The sequence below is a fragment of the Triticum dicoccoides genome, chromosome 1A (assembly GCF_002162155.2).
Source record: "Triticum dicoccoides isolate Atlit2015 ecotype Zavitan chromosome 1A, WEW_v2.0, whole genome shotgun sequence".
Taxonomy (NCBI): Eukaryota; Viridiplantae; Streptophyta; class Magnoliopsida; order Poales; family Poaceae; genus Triticum; species Triticum dicoccoides.
The window spans coordinates 605190376-605207890 of record NC_041380.1 but is presented as its reverse complement, the minus strand read 5'-3'; positions in this window follow the sequence as shown (position 1 = coordinate 605207890).

Genomic DNA, 17515 nt, shown 5'->3' with positions numbered 1-17515 from the left:
TCGCCAGAAGATCACGTGCAACAAACACACCTCGAGAGCTGACGTGGCATTGGATTCACGCCAAGATCCGCGCGGCAGACGGCGTGAAGGGAGTTTGTTGGAAGAGAGTGGTTTTTCTACACCCATCCTTGGTGCATCCACGCAAGAAAACATAACAAAATATTTTGAAAAAATTTGAAACTTTGTGGGAATAATCATCTGAAAATGCTAGAGAGGTTTGCAAATTTTCGTGGTCAAATGACATCAGAGGAGCTCTATGCAAAAAACAAAAAATTACTCAAAATGTACGTGCATTGTTTGACCAAATTTTTAATTTTGTTTTATTGTACAGTTTTTCTCGGATGTCATTTGACCGTCAAACTTGGCAAGCCTGTCTAACATTTGTTGATGATCACTTCCACAAAGTTTTCATCTTTTTTCAAATGTTTTGGTATTTTTTTGTGTAGGTGCACCGTGGGTGCACTGATGTGGGGGACCTGACTCCTGGCTGATGGTTCCCAGCTAACATTTCCGAAGAAAAAAACTCAAGTACGCAACACAACCATGAAGCTGCATTTCCGAAAAAAAACTCAAGTACTCAGATAAAAAACAATGAAGCAACGGTTCAACAGGAGCGCACAATGTCGTTTTCGGCGTGAATCGTTGTCCTCTCCCCTGGGAGAGGCCAATCTTCCTCCGGCGGCTCCCCTCCGCTGGCGACCTCTGTCATCGGTGGTGAGAGGGGTCGCCAGATATGCGCGCGTGGATCATTTTTACTCCCTCGTAATCTAGGTTTCTTAGGTTGTTCATCGCTTTGGCTTCGGGGATGACGATGACGGTGCTGAATAAAGTCTTTAGATCCTTCCTGATGATCCCATCGGTCCTATGGTTGGGGATGAATTTGGAAATATGTTTGTTCAAGCAAGGATGGCATGGCGGCGGCATCCTCGTGGTGGACCTGTGTCCTCGGGCTCCGCCGCTGCGACAACGTTTGCTCAAGTGTCGACGCGGAGCTTGGGAGGTAGTGCAGGAGTAGATGCAGATTGTGGTCTGCATCAACAACATCTGGAAGACGGAACATGTACTGGGTTCGTGGTTCATGGATGACAGATACGGTTTCCTCCTTCAGCGTTTTAGTTGTGGTGTGATGTCAGATTGAAATTCGATGGCGTGTCCGGGGTATTTCCCCGGTCTGATTCGTTCAACGTCAAGTGCTTCACTTTTGATGAGCCACTTTGGAGGTCCGCAATATTGCATATCAGCGATGGAGTCGCGTCAAGCTCGGGTGAGGAGGTGATCCGTCATTCTTTTCTTCGGTGGCCGCTGTGATGGTGCGTTGGTGTCAAACTTTTTTTTGAAACTCATCACCCCTTTGTATTAGCTAGTAATTAAAACATTGTCTTTTACAAGCAAGGGTATGATGGCATCCGGTGCCTCATCAAACCAGGAACTAGGGGAAGAAAATTTACAGATTCTAGCTAGCTCATCAGCATAAGCATTAGCTTCCCTATGGCAATGCTCATAACGCACACATGTGAAATCCTTTGCCACGTGGAAACAATCATCCAAAATTGCAGTAGAGGAGCCTGGCGTATTCCCCCCATCCTGCATAGCCAAAATTACGTCTGAACTGTAACAATCACCTTTGAACAGCCAAGCGATGTTGCCAGATTTAAACCAAACCAGAGTGCTAGAGCTTCTGCCATGAACACATCTGTACAGGCCCCGGCTACATTGTTACTTGCTGCCAAGAACAGCCCCTTACAATCACGCAAAACAGCACCCACAGTTCCTTGAAGTGAATCAGCATCAAACGAGGCATCGACGTTTAGTTTGACATATCTTGTTGGCGGTCTCTGCCATGGGTTTCTTTTTTCTTTTGCTGAACTAGTAGCAGCCGCCGAGAAGTTCTCAGCAAGGGCACGAATAGATAGAACAATTTGGTTTGGTTGTTGAGTGTGTTCCCCATGAACCAGCTTCCTCCTTTCCCACCACAAGAACCAGCATGCGATAGCAATGATCAAAGGTCCTTTTCCTTGCCCTAGAACCATTGTCTCATTTGCAGGAACAGATAACAAATATTCAAGAACAACTTCTCCTACTCGGTCGACAGCGCTTCCCCGCTCAATCACCTCCTGGAGACCCAGCATATACCATACTTGCTTTGTCTTTGGGCATAAAAAGAGCATGTGCTTAACACTTTCAGCTTCTTCGCAAGCAGGACACTTCGTGGATAGTTTCATATGCTGATCTGCTAAGTTTACACGGCAAGGAAGCGTGCCATGTAGAGTTCTCCAGAGAAAGATCTTTATCTTAGCTGGACATGGAAGTTTCCAAATGAATTCCCATATCGGATTTGAAGCTGCAGCACTTGGACTGTTTCCTCTTTCCACTTTACTTCCATAACAGTTTTTCCACATCTCTAGGTAAGCCGATTTCACCGAGAAAATACCATGCTTGTGTTGGGGAACGTTGCAGAAAACAAAAAATTTCCTACGGTTTCACCAAGATCCATCTATGAGTTCATCTAGCAACGAGTGATCGGATGCATCTACATACCTTTGTAGATCGCGAGCGGAAGCGTTCAAAGAACGGGGATGATGTAGTCGAACACGACGTGATCCAAATCACCGGAGATCCTAGCACCGAACGGACGGCACCTCCGCGTTCAACACACGTACGGTCAGCGTAACGTCTCCTTCTTCTTGATCCAGCAAGGGGAAAGGAGAGGTTGAGGAAGATGGCTCCATCAGCAGCACGACGGCGTGGTGGTGATGGAGCTGCAGTACTCCGTCAGGGCTTCGCCAAGCACTATGGAGGAGGAGGAGGTGTTGGAGAGAGAGAAGGAGGCAACCAAAGGTGTGTCATGAAAGCCCTCCTTTCCCCACTATATATAGGAGGGCCAAGGGGGGGCGCCGGCCCTAGGAGATCCAATCTCCTAGGGGGGTGCGGCCAAGGGGGAGGAATCCCTCCTCCCCAAGGCACCTAGGAGGTGCCTTCCCCTCCTAGGACTCTTCCTCCCTTAAAACCCTAGGCGCATGGGCCTCTTGGGGCTGGTGCCCTTGGCCCATGTAGGCCAAGGCGCACCCCCTACAGCCCATGTGACCCCCCGGGACAGGTGGCCCCACCCGGTGGACCCCCGGGACCCTTCCGGTGGTCCCGGTACAATACCGATAACCCCGAAACTTGTCCCGATGCCCGAAACAGGACTTCCCATATATAAATATTTACCTTCGGACCATTCCGGAACTCCTCGTGACGTCCGGGATCTCATCTGGGACTCCGAACAACATTCGGTTTACTGCATATACATATCCCTACAACCCTAGCGTCACCGAACCTTAAGTGTGTAGACCCTACGGGTTCGGGAGACATGTAGACATGACCGAGACGACTCTCCGATCAATAACCAACAGCGAGATCTAGATACCCATGTTGGCTCCCACATGCTCCACGATGATCTCATCGGATGAACCACGATGTCGAGGATTCAATCAACCCCGTATGCAATTCCCTTTGTCAATCGGTATGTTACTTGCCCGAGATTCTATCGTCGGTATCCCAATACCTTGTTCAATCTCGTTACCGGCAAGTCACTTTACTCGTACCGCAATGCATGATCCCGTGACCAGACACTTGGTCACTTTGAGCTCATTTTGATGATGCATTACCGAGTGGGCCCAGTGATACCTCTCCGTCATATGGAGTGACAAATCCCAGTCTTGATCCGTGTCAACCCAACAGACACTTTCGGAGATACCTGTAGTGCACCTTTATAGTCACCCAGTTACGTTGTGACGTTTGGTACACCCAAAGCACTCCTACGGTATCCGGGAGTTACACGATCTCATAGTCAAAGGAAAAGATATTTGACATTGGAAAAGCTCTAGCAAACGAACTACACGATCTTGTGCTATGCTTAGGATTGGGTCTTGTCCATCACATCATTCTCCTAATGATGTGATCCCGTTATCAATGACATCCCATGTCCATAGCCAGGAAACCATGACTATCTGTTGATCAACGAGCTAGTCAACTAGAGGCTTACTAGGGACATATTATGGTCTATGTATTCACACGTGTATTACGATTTCCGGATAATACAGTTATAGCATGAATAAATACAATTATCATGAACAAAGAAATATAATAATAATACTTTTATTATTGCCTCTAGGGCATATTTCCAACAGTCTCCCACTTGCACTAGAGTCAATAATCTAGTTACATTGTGATGAATCGAACACCCATGGAATTCTGGTGTTGATCATGTTTTGCCCTAGGGAGAGGTTTAGTCAACGGATCTGCTACATTCAGGTCCGTATGTACTTTACAAATATCTATGTCTCCATCTTGAACATTTTCACGAATGGAGTTGAAGCGACGCTTGATGTGCCTTGTCTTCTTGTGAAACCTGGGCTCCTTGGCAAATGCAATAGCTCCAGTGTTATCACAGAAGAGTTTGATTGGCCCCGACGCATTGAATATGACTCCTAGGTCGGTGATGAACTCCTTCACCCATACTGCTTCATGTGCTGCCTCCGAGGCTGCAATGTACTCCGCTTCACATGTAGATCCCGCCACGACGCTCTGCTTGCAGCTGCACCAGCTCACTGCTCCACCATTCAACATATACACGTATCCGGTTTGTGACTTAGAGTCATCCAGATCTGTGTCGAAGCTAGCGTCGACGTAACCCTTTACGACGAGCTCTTCGTCACCTCCATAAACGAGAAACATGTCCTTTGTCCTTTTCAGGTACTTCAGGATATTCTTGACCGCTGTCCAGTGTTCCTTGCCGGGATTACTTTGGTACCTTCCTACCAAACTTACGGCAAGGTTTCATCAGGTCTGGTACACAGCATGGCATACATAATAGAACCTATGGCTGAGGCATAGGGGATGACACTCATCTCTTCTATATCTTTTGTCGTGGTCGGACATTGAGCTGAGCTCAATTTCACACCTTGCAAAACAGGCAGGAACCCTTTCTTGGACTGATCCATTTTGAACTTCTTCAAAATCTTATCAAGGTATGTGCTTTGTGAAAGACCTATGAGGCGTCTCGATCTATCCCTATAGATCTTGATGCCTAATATATAAGCAGCTTCTCCAAGGTCCTTCATTGAAAAACTCTTATTCAAGTAGGCCTTAATGCTGTCCAAGAGTTCTATATCATTTCCCATCAAAAGTATGTCATCTACATATAGTATGAGAAATGCTACAGAGCTCCCACTCACTTTCTTGTAAACGCAGGCTTCTCCATAAGTCTGCGTAAACCCAAACGCTTTGATCATCTCATCAAAGCGAATGTTCCAACTCCGAGATGCTTGCACCAGCCCATAAATTGAGCGTTGGAGCTTGCACACCTTGTTAGCATTCTTAGGATCGACAAAACCTTCCGGTTGCATCATATACAACTCTTCCTTAAGGAAACCATTAAGGAATGCTGTTTTGACGTCCATTTGCCATATCTCATAATCGTAGAATGCGGCAATTGCTAACATGATTCGGACGGACTTTAGCTTCGCTACCGGTGAGAAAGTCTCATCGTAGTCAACTCCTTGAACTTGTCGATAACCCTTAGCGACAAGCCGAGCTTTATAGATGGTCACATTACCATCCGCGTCTGTCTTCTTCTTAAAGATCCATTTATTTTCTATGGCTCGCCGATCATCGGGCAAGTCAGTCAAAGTCCATACTTCGTTTTCATACATGGATCCTATCTCGGATTTCATGGCTTCTAGCCATTTGTCGGAATCCGGGCCCGCCATCGCTTCTTCATAGTTCGAAGGTTCACTGTTGTCTAACAACATGATTTCCAAGACAGGGTTACCGTACCACTCTGGTGCGGAACGTGTCCTTGTGGACCTTCGAATTTCAGTAGGAGCTTGATCAGAAGTATCTTGATCATTATCAATAACATCCTCTCTGTTCGGTGCAGGCACCTCAGGAACATTTTCTTGAGTTGCGCCATTTTCCGGTTCAAGAGGTAATACTTCATTAAGTTCTACTTTCCTCCCACTTACTTCTTTCGAGAGAAACTCTTTCTCTAGAAAGGATCCATTCCTGGTAACAAAGATCTTGCCTTCGAATCTGAGGTAGAAGGTATACCCAGCAGTTTCTTTAGGGTATCCTATGAAGACGCATTTTTCCGACTTGGGTTCGAGCTTCTCAGGTTGAAGTTTCTTGACATAAGCATCGCATCCCCAAACTTTTAGAAACGACAGCTTAGGTTTCTTCCCAAACCATAATTCATACGGTGTCGTATCAACGGATTTCGACGGTGCCCTATTTAAAGTGAATGCGGCAGTCTCTAAAGCATAGCCACAAAAAGATAGTGGTAAATCGGCAAGAGACATCATAGATCGCACCATATCTAATAGAGTGCGATTATGACGTTCGAACACACCATTACGCTGAGGTGTTCCAGGCGGCGTGAGTTGTGAAACTATTCCACATTTTCTTAAGTGTGTGCCAAATTCGTGACTCAAGTATTCTCCTCCACGATCTGATCGTAGAAACTTGATTTTCCTATCACGTTGATTGTCAACTTCACTCTGAAATTCCTTGAACTTTTCAAAGGTTTCAGACTTGTGTTTCATTAAGTAGACATACCCATATCTACTTAAGTCATCAGTGAGGGTGAGAACATAACGATAGCCACCGCGAGCCTCAACACTCATTGGACCACACACATCAGTATGTATGATTTCCAATAAGTTGGTTGCTCGCTCCATTGTTCCTGAGAACGGAGTCTTGGTCATTTTACCCATGAGGCATGGTTCGCACGTGTCAAATGATTCATAATCAAGAGACTCTAAAAGTCCATCTGCATGGAGCTTCTTCATGCGTTTGACACCTATGTGACCAAGGCGGCAGTGCCACAAGTATGTGGGACTATCGTTATCAACTTTACATCTTTTGGTATTCACACTATGAATATGTGTAATATTACGTTCGAGATTCATTAAGAATAAACCATTGACCATCGGAGCATGACCATAAAACATATCTCTCATATAAATAGAACAACCATTATTCTCGGATTTAAATGAGTAGCCATCTCGTATTAAACGAGATCCTGATACAATGTTCATGCTCAAACTTGGCACTAAATAACAATTATTGAGGTTTATAACTAATCCCGTAGGTAAATGTAGAGGTAGCGTGCCGACGGCGATCACATCGACCTTGGAACCATTCCTGACGCGCATCGTCACCTCGTCCTTCGCCAGTCTCCGTTTATTCCGCAGCTCCTGCTGTGAGTTACAAATATGAGCAACGGCACCGGTATCAAATACCCAAGAGTCACTACGAGTACTGGTAAGGTACACATCAATTACATGTATATCAAATATACCTTTCGTGTTGCCGGCCTTCTTGTCTGCTAAGTATTTGGGGCAATTCCGCTTCCAGTGACCACTTCCCTTGCAATAAAAGCACTCAGTCTCGGGCTTGGGTCCATTCTTTGACTTCTTCCCGGCAGCTTGCTTGCTGGGCGCGGCAACTCCCTTGCCGTCCTTCTTGGAGTTCTTTTTACCCTTGCCCTTCTTGAACTTAGTGGTTTTATTGACCATCAACACTTGATGTTCCTTCTTGACTTCTACCTCTGCTGATTTCAGCATAGCAAATACTTCAGGAATGGTCTTCTCCATCCCCTGCATATTGAAGTTCATCACAAAGCTCTTGTAGCTCGGTGGAAGCAACTGGAGGATTCTGTCAATGACCTCATCATCCGGGAGATTAACTCCCAGCTGAGTCAAGCGGTTATGTAACCCAGACATAGTGAGTATGTGCTCACTGACAGAACTATTTTCCTCCATCTTACAGCTGAAGAATTTGTCGGAGACTTCATATCTCTCGACCCGGGCATGAGCTTGGAAAACCATTTTCAGCTATTCGAACATCTCATATGCTCCATGTCTCTCAAAACGCTTTTGGAGCCCCGGCTCTAGGCTGTAAAGCATGCCGCATTGAACGAGGGAGTAGTCATCGGTACGTGCCTGCCAAGCGTTCATAACGTCTTGTTCTGCAGGGAGAACAGGTGCATCACCTAGCGGTGCTTGTAGGACATAATCTTTCTTGGCAGCTATGAGGATGATCCTCAGGTTCCGGACCCAGTCCGTGTAGTTGCTGCCATCGTCTTTCAGCTTGGTTTTCTCTAGGAACGCGTTGAAGTTGAGGACTACGTTGGCCATTTGATCTACAAGACATTTTGTAAAGATTTTAGACTAAGTTGATGATAATTAAGTTCATCTAATCAAATTATTCAATGAACTCCCACTCAGATTAGACATCCCTCTAGTCATCTAAGTGTCACACGATCCGAGTCGACTAGGCCGTGTCCGATCAACACGTGAGACGGACTAGTCATCGTCGGTGAACATCTTCATGTTGATCGTATCTTCCATACGACTCGTGTTCGACCTTTCGGTCTCTGTGTTCCAAGGCCATGTCTGTACATGCTAGGCTCGTCAAGTTAACCCTAAGTGTTTTGCATGTGTAAAACTGTCTTACACCCGTTGTATGTGAACGTAAGGATCTATCACACCCGATTAACACGTGGTGCTCGAAACGACGAACTTTAGCAACGGTGCACAGTTAGGGGAGAACACTTCTTGAAATTGTTGTAAGGGATCATCTTATTTACTACCGTCGTTCTAAGTAAACAAGATGCAAAACATGATAAACATCAAATGCAATCAAATAATAATAGTGACATGATATGGCCAATATCACATAGCTCCTTTGATCTCCATCTTGGGCTCCATGATCATCTTGTCACCGGCATGACACCATGATCTCCATCATCATGATCTCTATCATTGTGTCTCCATGAAGTTGCTCACCAACTATTACTTCCACTACTATGGCTAACGCGTTTAGCTGTAAAGTAATTTACATGGCGTTTCTCAATGACACGCAGGTCATACAAAATAAAGACAACTCCTATGGATCCTGCCGGTTGTCATACTCATCGACATGCAAGTCGTGATTCCTATTACAATGGTATGAACATCTCATACATCACATATAGATCATTCATCATTCATCACAACTTTGGCCATATCATATCACAAAGCACTTGCTGCAAAAACAAGTTAGACGTCCTCTAATTGTTGTTTGCAAGTTTTACGTGGCTGAAGTAGGGTTCTAGCAAGAACGTTTTCTTACCTACGTGAAAGCCACAACGTGATTTGTCAACTTCTATTTACCCTTCATAAGGACCCTTTTCATCGAATCCGCTCCAACTAAAGTAGGAGAGACAGACACCCGCCAGCCACCTTATGCAACTTGTGCATGTTAGTCAGTGGAACCGGTCTCACGTAAGTATACGTGTAAGGTTGGTCCGGGCCGCTTCATTCCACAATACCGTTGAAGCAAGATAAGACTAGTAGCGGCAAGAAAGTTGACAACATCAACGCCCACAACAAATTGTGTTCTACTCGTGCAAGAGAACTACGCATAGACCTAGCTCATGATGCCACTGTTGGGGAACGTTGCAGAAAACAAAAAATTTCCTACGGTTTCACCAAGATCCATCTATGAGTTCATCTAGCAACGAGTGATCGGATGCATCTACATACCTTTCTAGATCGCGAGCGGAAGCGTTCAAAGAACGGGGATGATGTAGTCGAACACGACGTGATCCAAATCACCGGAGATCCTAGCACCGAACGGACGGCACCTCCGCGTTCAACACACGTACGGTTAGCGTAACGTCTCCTTCTTCTTGATCCAGCAAGGGGAAGGAGAGGTTGAGGAAGATGGCTCCAGCAGCAGCACGACGGCGTGGTGGTGATGGAGCTGCAGTACTCCGTCAGGGCTTCGCCAAGCACTATGGAGGAGGAGGTGTTGGAGAGAGAGAAGGAGGCAACCAAAGGTGTGTCATGAAAGCCCTCCTTCCCCCACTATATATAGGAGGGCCAAGGGGGGGCGCCGGCCCTAGGAGATCCAATCTCCTAGGGGGGTGCGACCAAGGGGGAGGAATCCCTCCTCCCCAAGGCACCTAGGAGGTGCCTTCCCCTCCTAGGACTCTTCCTCCCTTGAAACACTAGGCGCATGGGCCTCTTGGGGCTGGTGCCCTTGGACCATGTAGGCCAAGGCGCACCCCCTACAGCCCATGTGGCCCCCCGGGACAGGTGGCCCCACCCGGTGGACCCCCGGGACCCTTCCGGTGGTCCCGGTACAATACCGATAACCCCGAAACTTGTCCCGATGCCCGAAACAGGACTTCCCATATATAAATCTTTACCTCTGGACCATTTCGGAACTCCTCGTGACATCCGGGATCTCATCCGGGACTCCGAACAACATTCGGTTTACTGCATATACATATCCCTACAACCCTAGCGTCACCGAACCTTAAGTGTGTAGACCCTACGGGTTCGGGAGACATGTAGACATGACCGAGACGACTCTCCGGTCAATAACCAACAGCGGGATCTAGATACCCATGTTGGCTCCCACATGCTCCACGATGATCTCATCGGATGAACCACGATGTCGAGGATTCAATCAACCCCGTATGCAATTCCCTTTGTCAATCGGTATGTTACTTGCCCGAGATTCGATCGTCGGTATCCCAATACCTTGTTCAATCTCATTACCGGCAAGTCACTTTACTCGTGCCGCAATGCATGATCCCGTGACCAGACACTTGGTCACTTTGAGCTCATTTTGATGATGCATTACCGAGTGGGCCCAGTGATACCTCTCCGTCATACGGAGTGACAAATCCGAGTCTTGATCCGTGTCAACCCAACAGACACTTTCGGAGATACCTGTAGTGCACCTTTATAGTCACCCAGTTACGTTGTGACGTTTGGTACACCCAAAGCACTCCTACGGTATCCGGGAGTTACACGATCTCATGGTCAAAGGAAAAGATACTTGACATTGGAAAAGCTCTAGCAAACGAACTACACGATCTTGTGCTATGCTTAGGATTGGGTCTTGTCCATCACATCATTCTCCTAATGATGTGATCCCGTTATCAATGACATCCCATGTCCATAGCCAGGAAACCATGACTATCTGTTGATCAACGAGCTAGTCAACTAGAGGCTTACTAGGGACATATTATGGTCTATGTATTCATACGTGTATTACGATTTCCGGATAATACAGCTATAGCATGAATAAAGACAATTATCATGAACAAAGAAATATAATAATAATACTTTTATTATTGCCTCTAGGGCATATTTCCAACAGCTTGGAGGGATGCCATGCCAAGAAATCAGGCATGTCAAAAGATGGGGGAGGAATATTCAGGATCCTCTCGGCGTTCACCGGCCAAAAAGTTTGCTTCATCACTTGTACATCCCATTGTCCCGTTGTTGGGTCAATTATATCTGAAACTTTAGTTAGTAACTGATTACCTCTCACAGTAATGGGCAGCCTTGAAAGAGACTGAGGGATCCAAGCATCAGTCCACATATTTACCTTATGTCCGTCTCCGATACGCCAAATATGCCCAAGTTTGAGTGTTTTGACACCCTCCATTATACTTTGCCAAGTATAGGAGACCTTCTTCTTTAGAGTAGCATTTAACAGATCCCCATCAGGGTAATATTTGGCTCGAAGAATTGTTGCACATAATGACTCCGGTGCATCCAATAAACGCCATGCTTGTTTTGCTAGTAGCGCTAGATTAAAGCAATGGATGTCCCTAAATCCCATTCCACCTTCTTTCTTGGGAACACACATTTTCCACCAGGCGAACCAGTGCATTTTCTTGTGGTTGGCGTCGTCACCCCACCAGAATTGCGTCATCGCGTCTGTTATTCCCTTACATATTTTTTTAGGATGTTCTACTATCTTTTTAGTTTGTCATGTCAGTTTTTACGTGACTTGTACTTTAATCTTTATAATACTACGAATGAGACACGTATTATCATAAAAAACGATGAAGCAACAGTAGCAATTCTAACCCAAACCCTCATGAGCCGTATGTTAAAAAGCGGCGGCAGAAGGTGGGGCGTGCGAGCGAGGAACCCTAACCCTAGGCCGAACCGAGATCCTGCCGGACGGTACGTACATGCTACATCCTCTCTCTCTCTCTCTCTCTCTCTCTCTCTCTCTCTCTCTCTCTTGGCGATAGGAACGTATAACGCTCGAATTGAATTGGATAGGCACGGCGATTGGAGCGAGGAGATCAGGCCATGGCCACGGCGCTTCATCACGCGGCGAGGAGGTTCGGAACCAGAGCGGCGACGGAGGCGGAGGCTATCATTGAGCGTAGCCCGGTGTACACTAGTACACGGATCGTCTAGTCCACTACAGACTATGTACGTGCTGCAAAATCAACATTATCTTTGGCCCCCTCCCACGTCTACTAATATTCACATCTGCAAAATCAACAAGCCAAAGCCTATTAGGGAACACGGATCGTCAATTAGGGAAGACTGAGAAACAGGCACCCCAAAGATCTCAGCAAACCCTATTCGCAAAAAAAAATAAAAAATTCTCAGCAAACCCATTCCGAAAAACCTTTGCTACCACACATTCAAATTTTGCCCTCCCCCTGTATGCACCTCTTGATCCAAGAACCTATCAAACAAATAGTCTCATCTCTCAGATTGCAATTGGGAATCTCTAGACCCCCATTATTCCTTCACATGCAAATTGACATTCTAGAACCCTTGTCAAGAACCCGCCTGTCAAACATTCTACAGAAGACACCCACAAGCCATTTATAACCAAAACCTCTTAAATCAAGAATATATATTAGAAAATCCAAATTAACTCTATCGTCAGCCTTTTCAGAGTCCAATTTCAGAACTAGTCCTTCCTCATGTTAAGAGTTAATCAAATGAAGGGTTTCATGAGCAATATGCTTTCCAAAATGAATCTGCCTTTTACGAAAGCAGATTGATTAAGGGAGATTGATACGTCTCCAACGTATCTATAATTTTTTATTGTTCCATGCTATATTATATTCTGTTTTGAATATTAATGGGCTTTATTATACACTTTTATATTATTTTTAGGACTAACCTATTAACCGGAGACCCAGCCTAGAATTGCCGTTTTTGCCTATTTCAGAGTTTCGCTGAAAAAGAATATCAAACGGAGTCCAAATGGAATGAAACCTTCGGGAACGTGATTTTCGAAACGAACGTGATTCAGAGGACTTAGACCCTACGTCAAGACATCAACCAGGAGGGCACGAGGTAGAGGGGCGCGCCTACCCCCTGGGCGCGCCCTCCACCCTCGTGGGCCCCATGTTGCTCCACCGACGTACTTCTTCCTCCTATATATACCTACGTACCCCCAAACTATCAGAAACGGAGCCAAAAACCTAATTCCACCGCCGCAACCTTCTGTACCCGTGAGATCCCATCTTGGGGCCTTTTCCGAAGCTCCGCCGGAGGGGGGCATTGATCACGGAGGGCTTCTACGTCAACACCATAGCCTCTTCGATGATGTGTGAGTAGTTTACCTCGGACCTTCGGGTCCATAGTTATTAGCTAGATGGCTTTTTCTCTCTTTTTGGATCTCAATGCAATGTTCTCCCCATCTCTTGTGGAGATCTATTCGACGTAATCTTCTTTTGTGGCGTGTTTGTTGAGACCGATGAATTGTGGGTTTATGATCAAGTTTATCTATGAACAATATTTGAATCTTCTCTGAATTCTTTTATGTATGATTGGTTATCTTTGCAAGGCTCTTCGAATTATCAATTTGGTTTGGCCTACTAGATTGATCTTTCTTGCAATGGGAGAAGTGCTTAGCTTTGGGTTCAATCTTGCAGTGTCCTTTTCCAGTGACAGTAGGGGCAGCAAGGCACGTATTGTATTGTTGCCATCGAGGATAACAAGATGAGGTTAATATTATGTTGCATGAGTTTATCCCTCTACATCATGTCATCTTACTTAAAGCGTTATTTTGTTCTTTTGAACTTAACACTCTAGATGCATGCTGGATAGCGGACGATGTGTGAAGTAATAGTAGTACATGCAGGCAGGAGTCGGTCTACTTGTCTCAGACGTGATGCCTATATACATGATCATACCTAGATATTCTCATAACTATGTTCAATTCTGTCAATTGCTCAACAGTAATTTGTCCACCCACCGTAATACTTATGCTCTTGAGAGAAGCCACTAGTGAAACCTATGGCCCCTGGGTCTATTTTCCATCATATTAATCTCCCTACAACAAGCTGTTTCTGGCGCCGTTTTTATTTTGCTTTCTTTACTTTGCATCTTTATCATAAAAAATACCAAAAATATTATCTTATCATATCTATCAGATCCCACTCTTGTAAGTGACCGTCAAGGGATTGACAACCCCTTTATTACGTTCGTTGTGAAGATTTATTTGTTTGTGTAGGTGCGAGGGACTCGTGCGTGACCTCCTACTGGATTGATACCTTGGTTCTCAAAAACTAAGGAAAATACTTACGCTACTTTGTTGCATCACGCTTTCTTCTTCAAGGGAAAACCAACGCAGTGCTCAAGAGGTAGCAGAGATCAACATATTCATGAGTAAAGATGACCTATCAGTAAGTACCTTATAAAAAAATCTTAAAGCTATGATACAATAAACTGATTGGCCTGAACTTTCTCATGGTCCTAGCATGATGGTCCTAAAGATAGCTAAGTTATTACTTCCCCAAACATTAAACATAGCTAATGGATCATCCTCAATAACATCTATTACATTATGTATCCTTCAAGAATAGCTACCTCCGGGGAAACCCTAGATCAATAGATCGAAGGATGGCGGCGCTTTGGTATCGTTTCCCCCTTGGGGCGTCATTCTTGGAGGTGTACACGGGCTCGAGGGACCAGTGGACGGCTTCTTTGATGGAGCGGTGCTTCATCTTACACATTGATGGCGGCGGATCTTGGCGGCGTGGTGCAGTGGAGACTCGGCGTATGATGCGCGGAGATGGACTCTGTTAGAAGGGAGAGAGAGAAATTGTTGCAGAATATGATGGATGTATTATTGAGACTCGAGGGCGAGTATATATTGAGTATAAGACTTGGAGGGCAAGACGCCTCTCCTGGAGATAAGGTAGGAGACGGATTACAAATCCTAGACTACCAAATACATGTATCCCAAATATATCTCTAACATCCCCCCGCAGGAGGAAGCGGTAGCGTTGCGAACAACAGGAGCGTCGCGGACGGTCAGACTGGAGAGAGTAGCAGCCGACGGGCTGACATCCCCCCCGCAGTCGTAGCAGGAGCATCGTTGACGGTGTCGCGTCGCGGACGCGTTGACTGTAGTGGAAGCCGACGAGTTGCTCAAGCGGATGATAGCCCTTTGTGCCGTTGTCGAGGTAGCCGAGAGCGTGGGTGGTGTAGCTGTGTCGAGGTAGCCGTGCGAAGAATGCCGTGGTCGGTGTCGAGTCGGGGTAGCCGGTGTCGAGGAAGTCGCCATGGAGCCGCGGGCGCAAGAGGGCGCCGAGTTAGCATGGGCGTAGTGGTGTCGAAGTAGGGGTGCGCCGGGAAGAAAATGTTGTTGACGACGCATTGCGGCGGGTTTGCCAAGCCCGGGGACACATCGTGGACGAAGGCACGCACCGGTATTGCCAGCACCGGGCATGCATAGACGGACGAAGACGAAGTTGACGAAGCGCCAACCAGGCTTGCCAGGCCCGGGGACACGTCGTGGATGAAGGCACGCATCGGTGTTGCCAGCACTGGGCATGCGTAGACGAGGGACCTGCAAGAGCTGTACGCCATGTCGGAGAAGTCGGAGGGGCCAGCAGAGAAGAACTCGACGACGATTGCGGCGTCCATCGGCGCGGGGCCGACGCCACCAACGGTGGTCGGAGTAGACGAAGTGGTCGGGATAGATGACGGCGACGCTGGCAACGAGCTGGTGCTTGGACGAAGACGAAGGGGGTGGACGAGCGGCGGTGGCGGCTACGAAGGTAGTGGCGGCGGCGGTGGCTAGGTTAGGAGTGCGGCGTTCGTGCTCGAAGTAGGCGAAGAACCCTGACAGCGTGACGAAGACCAGCGCGGACGGTGGCGTTCCCGCGCCAAAGGAGACGGCGCGGCGCATTACCACGGAAGGTCGACGCGCGGTGACGGCGAAGTGGACCGCGGGCCGCGGCGCTACGGCCCCAAGGGGCGACGCAGCGGCGACAGGCGGGTCGGGACGACGCCGGGAAGACCTCGGGGTGGCGGCGTGGACCGTGGGCCGCGATGCTGCGGCCCAAAGGGGCGACGCAACGGCGGTTCGCGAGTCGGTGCAGCCGCGGGGACGGCCTTGGGGCGGCAGCGGGGACCGCGTATCGCGGCACTACGACCCGAAGAGGCGACGTAGCGGCGACATACGAGTCGAAGCAGCCGCGAAGAAAACCATGAGACGGCGGTGCTGCGGCCCGACGGGGTGACGCAGCGGCAGCCCGATACTCGATCGGCGGAGAGACGCACGATACTCGATAACGATATGTGCACGTGCGGTTGATCAGACCGAACGCACGACGAAGACGGAATAGATCGCGTGCTTTCGAGCGATCAAGTCGATTGCTCGCAGATCGATGAAGTCGCTGAGTACGGCCGGAAGGGAATCGGCGTGGTGCGATGCATGCACACCCGCACGCAAGCACACATGCACATGATGCACAAGTAGAAGACTTGCACACAAGATGTAGCAGCGGTGTGGATGGGCACATGAGCAGACGACCACACCACGCGGCAGTCCACTATGCCCGCGCGCGGGACGAGCAGGACAGCGCCAGGAGCCGCCACATCAGCCCATGTGACGCCGTTGCATGCGTCAAAGCCGGGTGTCCTGCAGCAACTGATCCAGATCTGATCCGTTGTCGGAGTAGAGGCGTGATGTAGATGACAAACGACGGTGAGCGACGCAAACCGATTTTAGATCGGAAAACCAAAAAAGAGACGCCGATCAAAACGGCCGGCGAGAAAAAGAAAAAAAAATCCGGATCAAAGGATCGGGAAAAAGACTCTCTAGGGCAGCCGGTTGACACGACCGGCGGACGAACCCTAGGTACGGGCGGCGTGGCCCCCGGCGGCGATCATGGAGACCGACCGCCCCGGAGGCGGCGGGCGGCGGCTAGGGTTTGGATCGATTAGTCTAATACCATGTTAGAAGGGAGAGAGAGAAATTGTTGCGGAATATGATGGATGTATTATTGAGACTCGAGGACGAGTATATATTGAGTATAAGACTTGGAGGGCAAGACGCCTCGCCTGGAGATAAGGTAAGAGACGAATTACAAATCCTAGACTACCAAATACATGTATCCCAAATATATCTCTAACAGACTCGCGCAAGAGGAGGACGTTGTCTGGCGTTATGGTGGCTTCGATGGCAAAGCGGCCTGGTAAGGTCGGTGCGTTGGTTTATGTTCTGAAGATGGATTGGTGGAAGACGGCAGCGATGACACATAAGAGTGCGTCGCAAAGCAGCCTGGCAAGGTCGGTGCGTTGGTTTATGTTCTGAAGATGGATTGGTGGAAGACGGCGGCGATGACACATAAGAGTGCGTCGCAAAGCGGCCTGGCAAGGTCGGTGCGTTGGTTTATGTTCTGAAGATGGATTGG